This window comes from Panthera uncia (assembly GCF_023721935.1).
Source record: "Panthera uncia isolate 11264 chromosome B3 unlocalized genomic scaffold, Puncia_PCG_1.0 HiC_scaffold_1, whole genome shotgun sequence".
Lineage (NCBI taxonomy): Eukaryota > Metazoa > Chordata > Mammalia > Carnivora > Felidae > Panthera > Panthera uncia.
In genome coordinates, this window is record NW_026057582.1 from 4,018,919 (window position 1) to 4,040,070 (window position 21,152).

Sequence of the window (21,152 nt, forward strand, 5' to 3'; positions counted from 1 at the left end):
GGGTTGATGGGGGGGGGGGTGGAGGGAGAGGAAAGTGGGTGATGGGCATTGAGGAGGGCACCTGTTGGGATGAGCACTGGGTGTTGTATGGAAACCAATTTGACAATAAATTGCATATTTAAAAACTTTATTCCAGAAAAAAAAAAGAAAGAAATTTATTTGTGCAGCACTGGATACCTGGGAGATTCCATTCAGGGCACAATCTCACCAGTGATCCAAATCTGACCCTACTTAACATATTTATTAATTCACTCACTAATTATTCTATTTAATTACTCACGGGATAGTAAGATCATCCCTTCATTTTTCTAAAAGAATCCCCAAAATTAAACAACCATCAAAACAGAAGCAAAATCCTCACTATTTACAAATGTCTACATGCACCAGCAGAAAGGCTTAGAACTCTTTTCCTTCCTATGGATATGAGTTGGGTAAAACATGATACATCATGACCTTTAAATTCAACTGCATGCTTTCCTTTAATGTATTGTTGGCTGACTTAAAAAAAACACTGAGATATAAATGCATATGCATTTTTCACTTATAATTATACTTCAATATGTGTCAGCCCACCCACACTGGAGAAGTACCTTGAATAATATTTACATTTGTCCTTATGTCATTACCCGGAAGAATACCGAACTGATTCTTTAGTGTTTGTTTGCTTACACAAAACTGCCTAAGAAGACTGCATCAATCATGAGTGTGGCCGTATGAAACAGTAACACCATGCTCTTTCTCTCTCAATTAGATAGTTTATTCAATCAACTATTTATGTAAATGTATTTTCCTCTCCTTAATAGAATGATCAATTGGCAATGTGCCTCATCACAGAACAAACCATTGACTCTTAGGCACAGTTGACCATATGCCCCTCACCAAAGTGATAAAAGCCTTAACTGCTAATTTATTAGGGCTAAGAATCTCAAAATTGTTGGAATAATGATCCCTGTTTCATTGCATGCCCTAAAAGTAGTGCATGCATATCCTTCTTATTCTTTATTCATTGATGTATTTCTTTATTCATGGGCTAATTGTATTATAATAATGCAATTCATACCCCAAACCACAAAAGCCCACGAATGAGATGCTGAAGGCTTTTATTTCCCACGAAGAGAATAATAAGGTGTTCCTTTGTGATGGACCTCAGAGTTGCAGATGGGTTTAATCAAAATTCTTGTTTCAGAAACCCCATGACATTCATCACTGGTCCATGCTAGGAAAATTTTTTGGTTTATTGATTCATTTTCTGATTCACAAATAATAATAACACAATCACAAAATCCCAAAAAACAAGATCCGTGAATTTTAGGCTTTTCTCCTGCAGAGCTAATAAACGTAAAGAAAGAAATAATATGAAACTGCTCTGAAAACAAATTAAATAACATTATATTTTCTTCTAAAATTACCTCTGCGGTGCTGATTTAGATTACACATAATTTGGGGTCTATAATACATTCCCATCATTGATCCATACTTGCGAGTGTTTTATTTATTTGTGTGTGCGTGGTGCACAATTATTTGCTTCGAAACTCTTCGGGTACACCCGTGAGCAACCCATCCAAACAAAGAATGTAAACTAAGGGACTTACTTAAATGATTCTTCATGCTCCTGGTTCACTACAATAACTCCTTACTAAATGACTGAGTCAGCTATGCTGTTGTTCACTCTGGGTAAGAAAAAGCAGACTAAGGCTACGTTCAAAAAAATTTTTAATGGCTGTTCATCAGGCAGAGCTAGATACCAATGAACTTTGGCTCCAGCATCCTATTCTTTATTAAACCCGTATGGAATTCTTATAAATAATACAATAAACACTATCACCTAGCCCAAGATTAAGAGCTATAACGATTACAAATCTCCACCTGTATCAACGCCTATTAAAGAGATGGTTATCTCATAGATTATTGACTGATGCAAACACTTCCCTTTCTCTTAGCTTAAAAACTCCCCAGCAAACTACAGACACTCAAGACACTGGGTCTGAACTGCAGATACTAGTATGTTCCATATAAAAGAGGATTACAGAGTGAGCCTTTCCGTTTTCCCTCAGAATTGTATCGATATTAACAGTGTTTGCTGCACTCTGCTAATCGTTCCATGAGGAGGATTTTAGCGTCTCATGTATTCATTTCTTTCTTTACTCATGCATGGATTCGCTTGAAATAACATAATCCGTAGCCATGAACCACAAAAGCCTGGGGCAAGCTTATTGAATTTTCCTAACTTCCACTATTAGCTAATTTCTACAGAGAAGATTGACTGGTTCTTTTCCTGTAACGGACCTCAAAGCTACACAGAGGACTTCATCAGAGGTGTTGATTCAGGTAACTCCACTGATACTCATCATTGATCTGGGCACAGCTTTCGAGTTCTTCGTTCACTTATGCCTTCTTGCAAGGCTTCATTCATAGATTCATGAATCCGAATTATACACTCAATACCCTTTAATGACACAAAACTGAGAACAAAAGCCTTCCATACAACCGAGATCTGCTCACCGCCCCCATTCATGGAAAGCGAACGGTCACTCGCTTTTCATAGTGAACCTGTTTTGCACACAGGGATTAATCGGGACGCTCCCTTCATATCAGTCCCTTACTTAGGGACCGGTGACCACCTTCTCCTTTCTCCCTTGACTTGCCCCTACAGGAAAGCTAGTGTCATCAACACCCAGAGACCTGTCATCTTAACCCACAACTGACAAAACTGACATCTGCGATCTTTCGGGGTGCTCCAGCCTCAGAGGTAACAGCTAACATCTTCCTCAGTGAAGGTATGTTTTAGGCAAATGGGACAAGAGCGTGAGTTGAGAAGGCAGACTGCTTTGAGAATATGTCAGATGCCCCCCATCACTTCAGCAACGGCTCTTAGTTGGGATGAGTCAAAGTAATCATAAATTTTAGCTTGTGACACATTCTAGACTTGGGGCTCATGACTGGCATGCCTGAATTTCCTACATTGTTTAACTATTTATTTTATTGAAATAATTTAGTGGGCTCCCATAAATAAACCCCATCTAAGCCTTAAACGCAAACACTCATATTTACTTACCTCGGTCTTTATGTTTCTCAGTCCCAGAATTCACAGCCATGTCTTCACGATCATAGAACGATTAAATCAGCTGTGTGTTCATTCTATGAATAAAGGAAAAAGGGGGGAGGGAAGCCAATTTGTAAAAACAATGAAGACAGAGTGCGCTTTTTTAAGTTGAAATGTGTCAAGAGGAATCGTTAATCAGAAGCCCTATTTCATATCACATTCTTACGAATTTCTCAAGGGTGGTACTCTTACTGAGTTAAGTTTCTACTAGTTGACAGGAAAACTATTGAATTCATCGCTCAACACAAAATAAAAGCTATTTACAATCAGAGACATCTGACTTTTCCTTGCTACCTACATAGGGAAAGCCACGATCATCTTTTTATTGGACTTGGCTGTGTAGAATTGAACATATTTGCTTCCTGGCACAATCTCCCAGTCCTCCACTACATGCACTTATGGATTCATGGATTCACTCACTCACTGGTTTATTTTATTATTCAGGGAATAATAATATCATTTTTCTAACGGAAACTCAGAATGGTCAAACACCAGCCCGGAACCAAATTACCACAACTTGGAAAGGTCCAGATGCACCTTTCAAAAAATGGAAGAGCCTAAAATTGTTCCTAGAATATTTGTCATTAGCAAAGTAAGATGAATCGGTATCCTCGTATTAAAACACATGTTCCTAATTGGTCCATAGTCTGCTGACTTTTAAAAAATAGATCGAGACATAAAATTATACCTTCTTCCTCTGACACAAAATCACTGGAATCTGTGATCAGATCCACTGGACAAGAAGACTGAGCCAAATTTATGTCTGTCCACAGTCACTACTGTCAATAACATACTTGCTTCTTTTTTATTGTTTTCATGAAAATCAGTTGAAAAAAGAGTAATGATGAGTGTTGTCATATAAATCATTCTCATCACTGGCCTCTGCTTGGCTCTCAATTGTGTGGTTATGTAACCAACTATTATAGTCAGTGTGTTGCCATTTCCTTAATAAAAGAATCCCTCAGCAACCCTTGAGCAACCAGCAAACATTGTTGAGTATTATGTACAAGTGACCATATACTCCTTTCATGACCATTTCTTGGAAGTCGGAGTTTCAAATTTTCATATTACTACTCCATGTTGCCTTACTTCCCTTAATAAGCGTATAAATTGTCCTCTTTTTTTCATTCATTGATACATTTTATTTATTTGTGAATCGATTCTATAAAAAAAAAAAATACAATCCAGGGTGCCCGGGGGGGCTCTGTCGGTTAAATGTCCAACTTCAGCTCACGTCATGATCTCACGGTTTGTGGGTTTGAGCCCTGCGTCGGGCTCTGTGCTGACAGCTCGGAGCCTGGAGGCTGCTTAGGATTCTGTGTCTCCCTCTCTCTCTGCCCCTCCCCACTTGCACTCTGTTTCTCTCTCTCTCTCTCTCTCTCTCTCAAAAGTAAATAAATGTTAAAATTTTTTTTAAATAATAATAATAATAATAAAATACAATCCATCTCCAAGAACCACAAAAGGTAACATGTGCTCCTTTCCCACAGAGGGGAAATAACTACGTGTCTCTTTGTAATGGACCTCAGAGTTGCATATGGGTTTAATCAAAACTCCTGTTTCAGATACCCCATGGTACTCATCATTGGTCCAGGCACGTTTTTCTTCCTTTATATCTTCATTGATTGGTTGATTGATTGATCCATGAATACAAAGCTATCATAAAGTTCCAGGATAAGATCTTCGCATTAATGGCTCTTTCCCCGTAAAGCAAATAGACTAAATCTCCTTTTACAATGGACCTCGGAGAATATGTGTCGTCAATTAATATCCATGCTTCATACCAAATCCACATTCACCACTGGTCCTTCTGTGGCTTTCTTCTATTGAATTGAGCAGCAGGCAGATGTTTATTAGAGTAGAAGATCGGAAAGGAAGAACAGTATGAAAGCTGTCTTTCAGAGAGGGGACACTTGAAAGCGAATGCCCCTAATTTCCCCATGAAGATGGCTCAGTGAAAAGTGATGACACCACACCATCTTTATTCACATCTCAAAACAAAGCATTCTACTTGCTTACAGGTTGCAACGCAAAACAGTTATCAGCCGGGACTATCCCAATACGGAAATGGTTAAGTCCTCTGGGGAGGGAAATAAACTGCAATATTAAATACTTCTGAAAATGAATGAAATGACGGTTTTTTTAATCACTTCGTTGGTGCCAAATTAGATTAAACATAGCTTTTGATTCCTGACATATTCCCATCACCGGCCCAGATTTGGAGATTTTTATTACTTTTATAGACATCGATTCTTTTGCTATCCCACTAAACACTCATCAACCAAAGCATCCCAACCAAGGATGGGAACTGTGAGTGTTACTTACACTTGTCTCTACATCTGTCTAGCTCCTACATACAGAGCTGACGGCCAATATTTTGTTTCTTAGAAAATGAATACAGGGGCGCCTGTGTGGCTCAGTCAGTTGAGCGCCCGACTTCGGCTCAGGTCATGATCTCGCGGTCCGTGAGTTCGAGCCCCGCGTCGGGCTCTGTGCTGACAGCTCAGAGCCTGGAGCCTGTTTCAGATTCTGTGTCTCCCTCTTTCTCTGACCCTCCCCTGTTCATGCTCTCTCTCTCTCTCTCTCTCTCTGTCTCAAAAATAAATAAATGTTAAAAAAAAAATTTTTTTTTTAATGAATACATCTGCTGTCTCATGGTCATTCTGTGAAGGAAAAAGTACAATTAATCTAGATTTTTAATGCATGTGAATTATGTGGAACTAGAATAAACTTGGGCACTTCTTCATTAGTCTAGCATTTTACTTTCACTTTTAAAGAATGTACTAGCCACTGTCAACTACACGACACAGGAATAAGCGTATCGAAAGTATCTTTATATCGTAATAGTTTTAAGAGAATACAAGATGACTTTCATGGATGTTGCCTTTGCAGAACTGGTTGCGTTTAAATCTTTATTTTACATTATGTGGGATGACTCCTGCCTGATCGCATTTTATATGCTCACTTATTTATTCACTTAATCATTTATTTACTTACTTATGGGATGATTTAACCATACACTCGTTATATAAAGGAAGTCAAAATGGTAAACCAGAACAGAAATAATCCAGAACAGAAATACTATTCAGTGCAACGATATACGTGTCCCTTACCAAAGATGGGAGCAGAACAGGAATTTTTTTTCTTTCTACAAACATCAGTAGCGAAAACCCAAACCAATCATTGTTATTGTCTCATAAAACACGCTCCTCATTGATCTGTGCTGTCTCTTATTTTAAATAATTAAGATAGGATTTTATTCACTTACGCAGTTATAACGACAGATCAAAATTTGTGAATGCAAAGACTTAGAAACAAATCCTGAGTGATACTAACATCCATCTATCTGCTTGGTAGTCACAAAGGTAATTGACAAGATCATTTTGAGTTTTAATAAAATTTAGTGAACACAATCAGATCAATCCTAATGCTTCTCATATGACACATTGTCGACATGTGTCCATAACTGCTTCTTATTCCATGAGATATATACTTAATCGATTATCCACTTATGTTAATCTTTCCTGTTTCCTAAAAAACAAATGAAAATGACAGCCAGAGCAGTGCTTGGAGGGAAATTTATAACATTGAATGCACATGTCACAAATGAAGACCTAAGTGTGTGTTGGTGGATGAATGGATAAAGAAACTATGGAATATAAGTACAATGGAATATTATGCAGCCTTTGAAAGGGAGATCCTGTCATTTGCAACAAAAATGAGCACCTCAAAGGCGTTATGCCAGGTGAAATAAGCCAGAAAAAGAAAGAAAACTGTTGCGTGATTTCACTTCTAGGAGGAATCTAAAAAAGTTGAATTCACAGAAGCCGAAAGCAGACTGGCAGTTACCAGGAGTGGGGAGGGGGAGGAAAGGGAGATGGTGGTCAAGGGCACAAAGTTGCTATCACGTAAGATGAAAAAGCTCTAGAGATTGAATGTACTGCATCATGACTATAGCTGATAACACCGTATGGTGTGCTGACAAATCTGCTGAGAGAGTAGATTTCAGGTGCTTTTATCACGAAAATAAAAAAGTAAAAAAAGAATAACTATGTGAGGAGATGCATGTGTTAGCTTGACGGTAGTAACTATTTCACTATGTACATGTATATCAATATCAAAACATCATATTGTCCAACTCAAATATACATTATTTCTTTTTTTTTTATTTTACTGAGAGAGAGCATGCAAGTGGAGGAGAGGGGCAAAGGGAGGGAAGAGAAAGAGAAAGAGAGAGAGAGAGAGAGAGAGAGAGAGACAGAATCTGAAGCAGTCTCCATGCTCAGCACGGAGCCCAATGTAGAGCTCGATCCCACAACCCTGGGATCATGACATGAACCAAAATCCACAGTCAGATGCTCAACCTACTGAGCTCCCCAGACACCCCTACAATTTTTATTTAAAGAAAAGAAGAAAGATTTAAAATCAGCAATCTAAGTTTATACTTAAAAAAAAACTAGAAAAAGGACAAATCGAATACAAAGAAGAAAAGAAATAACAATACTTAGAGCAGAAATAGGAAATAGGAATAGGAAATAGGAAATTAACAGAGAAAATCAATGAATCAAAAAAAATTGTTCTTTGAAGAGACCAATAAAATTAATAAGCCTCTAGCCACACCAAAAGGAAAGAGAAAGAAAGAAAGAAAGAAAGAAAGAAAGAGGGAGGGAGGAAGGAAGGAAGGAAGGAAGGGAAGAAAGAAAGAAAGAGAGAGAAAGAAAGAAAACAAAAGTGAGTGTAAGAGAAAGAGGGGACACAACTGAGCAGGGAGAAGGGCAGTCCTTCTTCCCAGGTGACCAGCAAGCACAAGATAGAGAACATGGTGACAAGCACCTACTACTTAAAAGATGTTTGGGGCAGAAATCACTAACTTTTTGTGGGCTTAACTCTAAGTGGTTTTTCCCAGACACTCTAATGGTGTCTGGGAAAAGTAAAGCAGGAACTTAGGGCAAACATCTTAAACTCAAGTTCTTATCTAAACCAAACTCTGAGGCTCCTGGGTGACTCGGTCGGTTAAGCATCTTAACTCTTGATTTCAACTCAGGTCATGATCTCACAGTTCATGAGTTAAAGCCCCAAATCGGGCTCTGCGCTGACCATCCAGAGCCTGCTTGGGATTCTCTCTCTCTGTCTCTCTCTCTCTCTCTCTGCCCCTCCCTCCCCGCAAATGCTCAAACTCTGGGTGTGAGCAGGATTATCATACTGTAAAATGCCAAGCGGCAAGTCAGAAAAACAAAAGATTTTTTTCCCTCAAAAGATGTTTTTGTCATCTCATCACATCAATAGATGAGAAAAAGCACATTTGACAAACTATGACACGCATTCATGATTTAAAAGAAACCTCTCAGCAAACTAGGAATAGAAAGTAATTTCCTCAACTTGACAAACAATATCTACAAATAACCTACAGCTAACATACTTAATGGTAAGAAATTAGAAGGCTTCCCACTGAGATGTAAAGCAAAGATGTTCCCTCTCAACACTACTTTACAACATTGTACTGGAAGTTGTAACTTGCAGTACAAGAATAAGAATAAAGAAATAAGAGATATACTATATAAGAATAAGAGTAAGAGAAATAAATAAAAGGTATATTATTAGTGAAGGAAGAAATGAAACTGTGTTTATTGGCAGATTACATGGTCTTCAATGTAGAAAATATATATATATAAGTCTATCATTTTCTTAGATACCACCAAAGAACAAGCAGGATTTGAAATTAAAAATACAATACGATGCATAGGGGGAAAGTGGGTGATGGGCACTGAGGAGGGCACCTGTTGGGATGAGCACTGGGAGTTGTGTGGAAACCAATTTGACAATAAAAAATAAAAATAAATAAATAAAAATTAATAAAATAAAATAAAAATAAATTTAATACAATTAAAAATTAAAAAAATACAATACTATTTACAATAGTACCAATAAAATTAAATATGCAGTTATAAACCCAACAAAACATATGAAGGAAAACAGCAAAACTCTGATGAAAGTAATCAAAGAGTAACTAAATAAATGGACAGGAATTCCATGTTCATGGATAGGAAGATTCAGTATTATTGAGATGTCAGTTCTTTCCAATGCAATTTATAGATTCAAAACAATCCCAATCTAAAACAATAAAACTCCTAAAAGTTAACAGGAGAAAATGTAGATGACCTCAGGTTTGGTGATGACTTTTCACCAAAGACACAATACAGGAAAGAAAGAATTGATGAGCTTGACTTCGTTAAAATTAAGAGTTTCTGTTCTGCAAATAAACTGTCAAGATAACAAAATACAAACTGCAGACAGAGAAAAAATATTTATAAAAGATACATCTGATAAATGACTTTTATCTAAAACACACAAAGAACCCTTAAAAAAAAAGAGGGGCGCCTCAGAAAAGAGAGGCTCAGTCGGTTAAGCAGCCAACTTCGGCTCAGGTCATGATCTCGCGGTCTGTGAGTTCGAGCCCCGCATCGGGCTCTGTGCTGACAGCTCAGAGCCTGGAGCCTGCTTCGGATTCTGTGTGTGTGTCTCTCCCTCTCTGCCCCTACCCCACTTGCTCTCTCTCCATCTCTCAAAAAAATGAATAAATGTTAAAAAAAAAATTTTTAAAAAGAAAAAAGAAACAACCTGATTTAAAAATGAGTCAAAGAATGGGAATGCAAGCTGGTGCAGCCACTCTGGAAAACAGTACGGAGATTCCTCAAAAAAAATAAAAATAAAACTACCCTATGACCCAGCAATTGCACTACTAGGCATTTATCCAAGGGATACAGGTGTGCTGTTTCAAAGGGACACACGCACCCCCATGTTTATAGCAGCCCTATCGACAATAGCCAAAGTCTGGAAAGAGCCCAAATGTCCATCAGCAGATAAATGGATAAAGAAGATGTGGTATACACACACAATGGAGTATTACTTGGCAATCAAAAAGAATGACATCTGGCCATTTGCAACTATGTGGATGGAACTGGAGGGTATTATGCCAAGTGAAATTAGTCGGTCAGAGAAAGACAAAACTCATATGACTTCACTCATATGAGGACTTTAAGAGACAAAACCGATGAACATAAGGGAAGGGAAACAAAAATAATATAAAAACAGGGAGGGGGCCAAAACAGAAGAGATTCATAAATATGGAGAACAAACTTAGGGTTACAGGAGGAGTTGTGGGAGGAGGGATGGGCTAAATGGCTAAGGGGCATTAAGGAATCTACTCCTGAAATCACTGTTTCACTGTATGCTAACTAATTTGGCTGTAAATTTTAAAAAAACAAAAAACAAAAACTTAAAAGAAGAAAACAAAAAGATACAAGATTCCAGTTATAACTATTAGGGTTACAGTGTACAATTCAAGGACTATACCTAATGCTGTTGTGTAATATGTAGGGAAATTGTTAAGACTAAATGCTAAGAATTCTCTTCATAAGAACAAATTTCTTTTCCTTTCCTTTTTTTAAATAGTATTTCTATGAGAAGATGATTGTTAGCTAAACCTACTATAATCATTTCACAATATATGTTAATTAAACCATCAAAAAAAAAGAAAAAAAATGAGTCGAAGAATGTAACAAACACCTCACTAAAGAAGATACATATGAAAAGATTCTCCACATCATATGTCATCAGGGAAATGCAAATTAAAACAACAATGAGATACCACTACCTACCTATTACAATAGGTGTTTGGCAGTTTCTTTCAAAACTAGACATGTTCTTACCACGTGATCCAGCAATCACACTCCTTGGTATCTACCCAAAGGGGCTGAAAACTAATATCTGCACAAAAACCTGCACATGAATGTTTACAGCAGCCTTATTCATAATTGCCCAAATTTGGAACCACCCAAAATGGCCTCCCGTGGGTAATGGATAAATAAACTGCTATAATCTTCTGATAGAAGATTATCCAGTGCTAAAAAGAAATGAGAAATGAAAAGACACGGAGGAATCTTAAGGGTATATTCTAAAGTGAGAGAAGACAATATGAAAAGGCTACATAGTAGTGATTCTAATCACACGACATTCTGGAAAAGGCAAAACTATGGAGACAGTAGAAAGATCAGAGGTTGCCAGGGGTGAGAGAGGACAGAGGGGTGAACAGGCAGAGCCCAGGAGATTTTTAGTGAAATAGTCTGCGTGATACCTTCATGTTGGATACATGTCACTGCACATTTGTCCAAAGCCACTGAAATTACAACCAAGAGTGAATTCTAGTCAAACTATGGACTTTGGGTGATAATGATGCATCAGTGTAGGTTCATCAATTGTAACAAATGTACCACCGTGGTGGGGGATGTCAGTTGATCGTGGGAAGGTTATGCACGTGCGGGGGGGTGGGGATTATGGGAAATCTCTGTATGTTCCATCCAATTTTGTCGTGAACCTTGAAACTGCTCTGAAAAATAGTCTTTTAAACCCAGCAGTAGCACTGCTAGGAATTTACCCAAGGGATACAGGAGTACTGATGCATAGGGGCACTTGTACCCCAATGTTTATAGCAGCACTCTCAACAATAGCCAAATTATGGAAAGAGCCTAAATGTCCATCAACTGATGAATGGAGAAAGAAATTGTGGTTTATATACACAATGGAGTACTACGTGGCAATGAGAAAGAATGAAATCTGGCCCTTTGGAGCCACGTGGATGGAACTGGAGAGTGTTATGCTGAGTGAAATAAGCCATACAGAGAAAGACAGATACCATATGGTTTCACTCTTATGTGGATCCTGAGAAACTTAACAGAAACCCATGGGGGAGGGGGGAAAAAAGAGGTTAGAGTGGGAGAGAGCCAAAGCATAAGAGACTCTTAAAAACTGAGAACAAACTGAGGGTTGATGGGGGGTGGGAGGGAGGGGTGGGTGGGTGATGGGTATTGAGGAGGGCACCTTTTGGGATGAGCACTGGGTGTTGTATGGAAACCAATCTGACAATAAATTTCATATATTGAAAAAAAAAATAGTCTTTTAAAAAAGGAGGCAACACGTGTGCACGCACACACACACACACACACACACACACACACACACGACTAAAACAAAAACAAAACTCTGCTACCAGAGGACATTTGCCAGTGTCCGGAGACATTTTTGATTGCCACAACTGGGAGGGAGGGGTTAATACTGACGTCTAACACAGCCCATGAGGTTACTCCACATTCTACTACATACGGGACCGCCTTCCCAACAATGAATTATCCAGCCCAAAACGTCAGTCATGAAGGGCTGAGAAAATCCCGCTGCACCCTCTTCAAAATAACTGGTTGAGACATGAATGCAATATACATTCACTCACAATATCATCAATAGCTACGAACATGCAAACTGGATTAGCAACTTGTATGGAATTAACAGCTGTTCATATGCTCATTACTCCCAGATATAACCAGCCAGATCCTATTTTCTTGCAAACAGCACCTTGAAGACAACGCAGAACAAGACAACGCTGCTTTCCGGTACTTATCTCTCTATGTTCCTGACCCACATAGGTATCAGATGTAGTCAATTTATGTTGGAACTGAGTGCTTCAGAAAATATTAATAATAATATTATACATTCTCATAATTAAGCCACATGTGGCTCTCCTTGTCTTTATTTATAAATTTATTTATTCGTTTATCAATTCACTTCTACCAACACAATCCAGACCTATGAACCTTCATAACCTAAGAGCAAACTCCCGAATATTACTAACCTCTACTGTAAGCTGATTTATCATATAGGCATTAACTAGGTCTCTGACCTCAGAGTTACAGGGTTTAATCAAAATCATTGATTCAGACACCCCAGGATACTCATCATTGGTCCAAACTTGGCAACATTTCCTCCATTCATTAATACCTTTGTTTATTGATTCCCTCATTAAGTCACTAATAATAACAAAGGCAAGGACGTGAATTTTGACTATAACCTACGACAGTCTCTAGGCTCCTTACCCACAAAGGTAAAAACTAAAATTCTCATTACTGTCGAATAATTCAATCAGCTATAGCATTTTGTCCTGTAGATATTAAAATACACTTTTCGTAAAGAACGAACCAGCATAGACACCTTTTTTTAATGGGCTGGAGTCATAAGGTACTCGATTAATCATAAACTTTAGTTGCTATCACATTCTCATTATTGACTCAAAAAGGACACTATTTTTTATTTACTGACTTATTTACTGTCCACCTGTATACTCCCTAACCACATGATTCGCAGCCTCATTATTCTTTTTTAAGGTTCCATATTCACACATGGCTAAGAATATCCCATGAAGCATTGGTCTAAGATTTACCCTACTTTATACATTCATTGATCCACTCTTAGTTAATTACTCAAAGCATAATTTGATCATCTACTCATTTTTTTAAAAGAAAAAGAGTAAAACCCACCAGTACTCCAGAACTGAAATACCATGTCATGCCATTGCTGATATCCACTCGTCCAAAGTGGGATTAAGTCTAGATTTCTTCCTCTTCATCTAAAATGGTTTAGTCATTATATTGTTTCATGACTCCTCCTCCTCTGCCTTCTTTTAAATAACTGACCAAACTGGGGCGCCTGGGTGGCTCAGTCGGTTGAGCGTCCGACTTCAGCTCAGGTCATGATCTCGCAGCTCGTGAGTTCGAGCCCCACGTCGGGCTCTGTGCAGACAGCCCAGAGCCTGGAGCCTGTTTCAGATTCTGTGTCTCCCTCTTCTCTCTGTCCCAACCCACTCGCATTCTGTCTCTGTCTCTTTCAAAAATAAATAAACATTAAAAAATTTTTTTTCATAAAAAAATAAAAAATAAGTAAATAACTGACCAATATAGAACTCATTTGTTCATCGACTTTTAACGATGCATTCAAAGTGAATGCAAGCCAAGACGCTGGATAAGAACATTGACTAATACTAGTATCTGTCCCTACGTCACTGTCCACAGATATAACCTGTTAGAGTCTTCTTTATTTTTTTAAATAATATCATATTCTCAGTATTAATCCTTGCTTGGCTTTCTTTCCATTAAGCACTTATGTAAGCAATTGTTGGTAATGTCGAGGATTTGCTCCTTTTCTTTTTTTTTTTTATTTTTTTAAATATTTATTTATTTTTGAGACAGAGAGAGCATGAACAGGGGAGGGGCAGAGAAAGAGGGAGACACAAAATCTAAAGCAGCTCCAGGCTCCGAGCTGTCAGCACAGAGCCCGACGCGGGACTCGAACTCACGAACTGTGAGATCATGACCTGAGCTGAGGTCGGACGCTTAGCCGACTGAGCCACCCAGGTGCCCCGGATTTGCTCCTTTTCTAAATAGAACCAACAACCAGCTAGCTACCACCAATCTGAAACAACAGGGACTCTCATGGAATAGGATATCTATCCTTTAAGGACAAATGTAAGATAGACTTGATCGATTTAGATTACGAAATTCAATGTCTGGGGAAATAATATAATGATACATTTCACAGACATTAAGAACTCAAAGCTCAGGAACCGGATCTTAACTCGTCCTAACTTGTGCCGTAAGCCCCTCTCTCACGGAAGAAATAGCTAGATTTCTTTTTCTCAGTGGACCTCAAAGGTACAGAGTTTAATTAAAATCTTTGATTCATACATCTCAGAATCCTCATCATTAATCTACACCGAACATCTTGTTCTTCCTTCATTTACACATTCCTTGTTCCTTCATTCATGGACTCACTCATAACAATATAATCTATTCTCATGAATCAAAAAGCCCAAAAACGACATCCTTGAATATCACTAAGAACCGGCTGTACACCCATTTCCCACAGTGCTAATAAACAAGGGTATTCTTTGCAATATATACGTATGCTGTTTGCATATATAAATTAACCAACATTCTCGCTCCGTATCAGCTTCAATGGTCCACGCCTGGCCCTTTTCCATTTAAAGATGATGCAGTGAGTAACCATGGGAACTTTAATCTTTCTCCACATCTAGAGAGACAACAATTTTGTCCATCTTCTTGTGTGTTTCTCCCTCAAGGAATTCATAGCTTAAATCTTTATCAATGGAGAAGTACTTAAATGCATTGCAACGCAAAAATAAAACACAATGCGAAGCAATCCTAAAACTGAATGAAACGTCCAGCATCTTTTTAATTGGGTTTTACTAGTCCTGCATCTGATTCATCATAAATCTCAATTCGGGTCTGTGCTGGGCTCATTTGGCTTTATTTTTTAATATGCTCATTGATTACTTTGAAAAATCCAAGCAACACTCACAAACCACCCTCCCAACCCAAGAATATAAACTCTGCTACTTACATCAATTTCTTCTGTCCTTACCCCCACAGTTTGCTAAAGCCAAGATCTTTAGCATTAGAGAATGATTACTTCATCTGTGGTGTGTTCGCTTAGTGAAAATGCAGACTTTCAAGAGAAAGAAAGAGTCCACAGTTAGGTTTTTTTTTTAAATGGAGGCTAGACTTGCAGTATTAGATCAATCATAAACACGGGTCATTTCAGAAAGAATGTCATCATTGCCGATGAATCGCACTCTTATTTATTGACTTATTTAACTTTTCTTTTTAAGCAGTACAATGAACACCAACATAGGAACCATTATCTATCATAAATATCTGTCTCCATACTCCCTATCCATAAATTTAACAACTCAGTGATTACTTTTAATGGACCTCACTTGTACAAAATTGGATGAATGTAAATCTTTGTTTTATGGCATATCCTCACCAATGAAGCACACATTTTTCTGATTTATGTCTACTGATTCATTTACTTATTCGTGTATATAATTAGGCATAAAATAAATCAATTATCTTCCCATTTTTCTAAAGAATTTCTTCATGCAAATTTCTATGTACACCTGAAACTAACATTACACTGTATGTTAACTAACTGGAATTTAAAAAAACATTTCTGTGTGTACTTTGTCCAAAATGGAAGGAATTTAGAGTTCTATTTCTTTATCTGGACAACTTTTGCGGATAACGGGAGTAATCATTATCTTTGGTTCATAAAACACATTCCTCGTTGGCCCTTGCTCAGCCTTCTTTTGAATAATTAATCTGCAGGGAAATGCACTCCTTCATTCCCTTATGACAAGATGTCAGTACCAATGAAAACCAAGGCACGGAACAGGAATATTAAGTATCCAGTCTACATGCTCATGGCCGATAGACATAAATGATTACTAAATCATCTTTTGAATTTTTTTAATTAAACTAGCGAATACAGTTATATTAATTGTAACTCTGGTCACATGACATATCCTCAGTATGGGTTCACATTTGGCCCTCTCTCAATAAGACAATATTTAAGCAATTGTTTATTTATGTAAACATTTTTTTTTTGTCCTTCTTAATTAAAACCACCAAACAAAGAATCAAGGCAGCAACATGAACTCTTGGGTACATCTGTCCATACTGTCCTTATGGAAGGGCTCAGAGCTTTGATTTACCTATAGAACCTGATGTTTCAAATATACACTAATAATCATTTCTGCTTTATTACATAACTTCATAGCTCGTCCACACATGGCCCTCCTTATCTTCATTCATTTACACATTTCCTTATTCATTCATGAATTCACTTCCCTACAAGTTTATTTTATCCCTCTCTCTCTCTCTGTCTTTGATTTTATTTTTATTTTTCTGCAATAGTCCACAGATTTCTAGACGGGGATTAACACAATTCCATCTACTTGTTTTTTCTATTTTTTTTTTTAATTTCTTAAGTTTTTATTTAAATTCCTGTATAGTTAACATACAGTGTAACATTAGTTTCAGGTGTACAATATAGTGAATTCAACACTGCCATACAATACCCAGCGCTCATCACAACAAGTGCCCTCCTTAATCCTCATCACCTATTTCCCCTACCCGTCCCTGCCTCCCCTCTGGTAATCATCAGTTTGCTCTCTATAGTTAATTATTGTTTTGTCACTCTCACTCTTTTTTTTCCCCCTATGCTCATTTTTGTTTCTTAAGTTCCACACATGAGTGAAACCCTATGGCATTTGTTTTTCTCTGACCCATTTCGCTTAGCATAGTACACTCTACCTTCACCCCTGTCCTTGCAAACGGCAAGATTTCATTCATTTTGATGGCTGAGTAATATTCCATTGCAGATCTATATCACATCTTCTTTATCTATTCATCAGTCAATGGACACTTGGGCTGCTTCCATAATTTGTCTATCATAGATAGAGCTGCTATAAACATCAGAGTGCCTGTCCTCCTTCAAATCTGTGTTTTCGTATCCTTTGGGTAAGTACCTAGTAGTGCAATGGCTGGGTCGTAGGGTAGTTCTATTTTTAACTTTCCGAGGACCCTCTGTGCTGTTCTCCAGAGCGGCTGCACCAGTGTGCATTCCCACCAGCAGTGCAGGAGGGTCTCCCTCTCCCCACATCCCACACAATTCTGGACTCAGACTCAACCCCCACCCCAGGACTCCTCATTGTCCTGAGCTTTGCACTCTTTTCCTTCAGTCCTTTATCCTTTAGGTTTATTGACATGCTCACTGTTCCCACAACAGAATCAATGCACAGAAATCACTAAAGCTCAAAAATAAGATCCTTAAATATCACTAAGATCTATTGATAAGCTCATTTCCCATGGAGCTAATACATTACGTCTCTTTTTGCAGTGGCCTTCAGCGTACGCCATGTGCTCCCTCTCACTGACTCTTGTGAAGGGATGAATGTTAAAATCCACAGTCGTGTAAGTATCCCCGAAAACGTATGAAACATCTGCCACCTTTTTAAAGGAGTCATCAGTTGCGCAGAATTGAATTACTCCTCATTATCTCTGGTTCATAATCTATTCCTGTCATTGGTAATGTACAGCATTCTTTAATTTTACACTCCTACATAGCTTTTTATTACTTGAAATACTTCAGTGGACAGCCATGAACAAGTTCCCCTAACCAAGTACATAGACTTTGACTGTGACTCACCTCAGAATTTAATGCTCCTTACCCACAGAGCCACAGTCTTCACCATTAGATAGGATTAAATCAACTGTGGCATCTTCATTCTGAGGTAAAAATCAGGCTTTGGAAATAATGAAAAAAACACACATTTAGGTATGTGTGAAAGATACTAATCGTAGAGTTCTCGGTTAAACATAAAACTTGCTTCTTTTCGTTGGCTCAAGAATATCACTACTGTTTACCTACTCCATTCATTTTAAGTTTTTTAAGATTTTATTTTTAAGTCATCTCTCTACCCACCTAGGGCTCGAACTCACAATCCTGAGATCAAGAGACGCATGTTCTGCCGAATGAGCCAGCCAGGCACCCCTAATTTTAATTTTCAACAATAAAATGAACACCACTGAATCCATCGCTCCAATCACAACTAATAACTATGACTCTTACAAACATGTCCGGCTACTTTACCTAGCTAAAATCTACATTACCCTTCTCCATGGATCTTTCTTAAACCGATCGGATAAATTTAAATCCTTGTTTCACGGCATATTTTTAACAGTGGTCCATGGTTGGCTCTACTTAACTTGTTCATCCATTCATTCATTCACTCATTCAATTACTCATGGAATAATTTCACCTGTTGTTCATTATATAAAGGCACAGACAGTACCTTCACTTATGGTGAGCACGGTATAACATCTACAGATGTCAAATCACTATGTTGTGCGCCTGAAACTAATGTAACATCGTGTGTTAACTGCACTTTGACTTAAAAAAAAAAAAAGAAAAAGAAAAGTGAATTAAAATGGGAAGCATCTGTCTGTACATTATACAAACTGGGAAGAGCCTGGCTTTTTATAAATATAGATGCAGTAGTATAAAACAGGATAATCAGAGTCCTTCCTCACTGGTGTATGATTTTCACCTTTTAAATAAAATATGAATCCATTCATTCGGTTATAATAACATATAATATGTCATTATTATAAGTCACTGGACAATGCTTTAAATAATACTAACAGGAGATCATAAGCTCAGAGCAAACCATCTTGTCATGGGACCACATTCTCATGACTGGTCCATAATCTTCTTTTTTTTTTCAATTAGATCTTCAATTATTTACCAACGCCAACCAGTTTCCCTTAATAAAATAAATCAGCAACCTGCCATCAATTCATAATGACAACATTGAATCTTGGGCATACTTTCCTATCTGCTCCCTGCTGAACGGAGTAAAGTCTACTTACTTTCCTAGACCTCATTACTTCAGAAATGTTTCAAAACACAGTCTCATCATTAAACAATGTGTGGCTTTCCTTGTCCTCATTCACTCCTTCATTTCTTTCCTGACCAGGCATCATTTCATGTGTAATTAAAAATATCCTGCATCCTAGGAACACAAAACCTAACAACAGGATCCCTACTCTTCCCTTCTTGCTTTGTAAACACTATCACCATAGAGGGAATGGCTACATTCCTTCTCGTAATGACATTAGAGCTACAGAGCTTAATCAAAATCTTTAATCCAGACACCCCAGGGTACTCATCATTGATCCAAACTTGGCATTTTTTTTTGCCTTCTTCATTCATATCTTCCTTTCTGGATCATTTTTACATGCATAAATTATAACACGGTCAATAGCCATGCATCACAAATGCCAAGAATAAGATGAATGGTTTTTACCAAGGTAAGTCTATTTGCATTTGTCCCACAAAGCTAATACGCTTGATGTCTCTTTCTTAGTGCACCTCTGGGTTGCACATAGGGATTGACAGCTGTTTCACATCAACATCATATTGATAAGAAGTTTCTGCTCATCTCTTCACGTATCCTCATTGTAAAGAGGGTGAAATAAACAGCTATGAACCATCGTCTTCCCTCACCACTAGAACGTGTAATTTTCTCCATCGTCCTACATCCCCCTCCCTCAACAAGTAAATAACCTCGAGCTTTAGCAAGGAATGGATATACTTCTAAATGTACTTTGGTGCCGAACTAAAATGATATATATTATCATGTGGCCCTGAAAATGACTAATCATGAACAGTTCATAACATATTCATATCCTTGGCCAATGCTTGGTGTTCTTTAATTTTATATATATATAAATGTTTTATATTTTACATATTATATATATAAATAATACACATTTACATATTTTGTAACCAATTTTATGTTTATATATTTCATTACATATGTATTTATATATACTTATTACATATAAGTATATTTTATATATGTAATATATTTGTTATTATGCTATTATTAATATGCTATTTTAAATTTTGTAAAATAAGTCCTTGGAAAATTCATGAACAAACTCACCAGAGACCAAGGACTGTAACATTTATGTTGGTCTTTATGCTCTTTACCCACAGAGGCAACAACTAAGATCTTCCCCATTAGAGAATTATTCAGTTGGCTGTGGTGCGTTCATGCTGTAAATTAAAAGCCAATTCTAAACAGTCTCTATGAGATGTTTTTAAGTGGACATGAGTTTCACACTGCCAAATTAATAACAAAGCTGGATCATATCACATTCTCATTACTGGTGCAAAGACTCAACTCCCTTCTATTTTATCAGCTTATTTTATTTTCATTCTTTAGCAATGTAGTAAATATCATTGAATCTAAGACTCAACTCAAGAATAAAGCCTGGGTGACTCAGTCAGTTAAGCGCCCAACTCTTGATTTTGGCTCAGGTCATGATCTCACAGTCGTGGGATCGAGCCCCCATCACGGCTAGACATGGAGCCTGCTTGGGATTTTCTCTCTCTCTCTCTCTCTCTCTCTCTCTCTCTCTCTCCCTCCCTCCCTCTGCCACTCTCCCCAATAAAATAAATAAATATTAAAAAAAGAAAGTTGAGGGGCACCTCGATGGCTCAGTTGGTTAGGCATCCAACTTCAGCTCAGGTCATGATCTCCCTGTTGGTGGGTTCAAGCCCCGCGTCAGGCTCTGTGCTGACAGCTCAGAGCCTGGAGCCTGCTTCCAATTCTGTATCTCCCTCTCTCTCTGCCCCTCCCCAACTTGCACTCTGTCTCTTGAAAATAAATAAATGTTAAAAGGAAAGGAAAGGGAAGGGAAGGGAAGGGAAGAGAAGGGAAGGGAAGGGAAGGAAAGGAAAGGAAAGGAAAGGAAAGGAAAGGAAAGGAAAGGAAAGGAAAGGAAAGGAAAGGAAA

General features: G+C 37.8%; 1 long non-coding RNA gene and 5 other non-coding genes across 13 annotated transcripts in view; all 6 read right to left on the reverse strand.

The window, feature by feature from the left end:
- Nucleotides 1-21,040, reverse strand: part of LOC125909164 (uncharacterized) — a 42,563-nt gene extending 21,523 nt beyond the window's left edge. For 6 of the 8 annotated variants that reach the window (XR_007453572.1, XR_007453570.1, XR_007453571.1 and 3 more), the window contains exon 1: nucleotides 3,056-8,115. This is a non-coding gene — a long non-coding RNA (uncharacterized LOC125909164). Of the gene's footprint in view, nucleotides 1-3,055; nucleotides 8,116-15,346 lie in introns of those variants that run through there. The other 2 variants (XR_007453575.1, XR_007453574.1) reach the window with 2 other exon arrangements.
- On the reverse strand, nucleotides 1,140-1,214 carry LOC125910588 (small nucleolar RNA SNORD113/SNORD114 family). The gene has a single exon (XR_007454085.1). It is a non-coding gene; the product is annotated as a small nucleolar RNA SNORD113/SNORD114 family (small nucleolar RNA).
- LOC125910591 (small nucleolar RNA SNORD113/SNORD114 family) lies at nucleotides 4,622-4,696 on the reverse strand. The gene has a single exon (XR_007454088.1). It is a non-coding gene; the product is annotated as a small nucleolar RNA SNORD113/SNORD114 family (small nucleolar RNA).
- LOC125910590 (small nucleolar RNA SNORD113/SNORD114 family) lies at nucleotides 12,828-12,899 on the reverse strand. The gene has a single exon (XR_007454087.1). It is a non-coding gene; the product is annotated as a small nucleolar RNA SNORD113/SNORD114 family (small nucleolar RNA).
- LOC125910603 (small nucleolar RNA SNORD113/SNORD114 family) lies at nucleotides 14,625-14,696 on the reverse strand. The gene has a single exon (XR_007454100.1). It is a non-coding gene; the product is annotated as a small nucleolar RNA SNORD113/SNORD114 family (small nucleolar RNA).
- Nucleotides 19,457-19,528, reverse strand: LOC125910605 (small nucleolar RNA SNORD113/SNORD114 family). The gene has a single exon (XR_007454101.1). It is a non-coding gene; the product is annotated as a small nucleolar RNA SNORD113/SNORD114 family (small nucleolar RNA).
- Nucleotides 21,041-21,152: the final 112 nt, after the last annotated feature.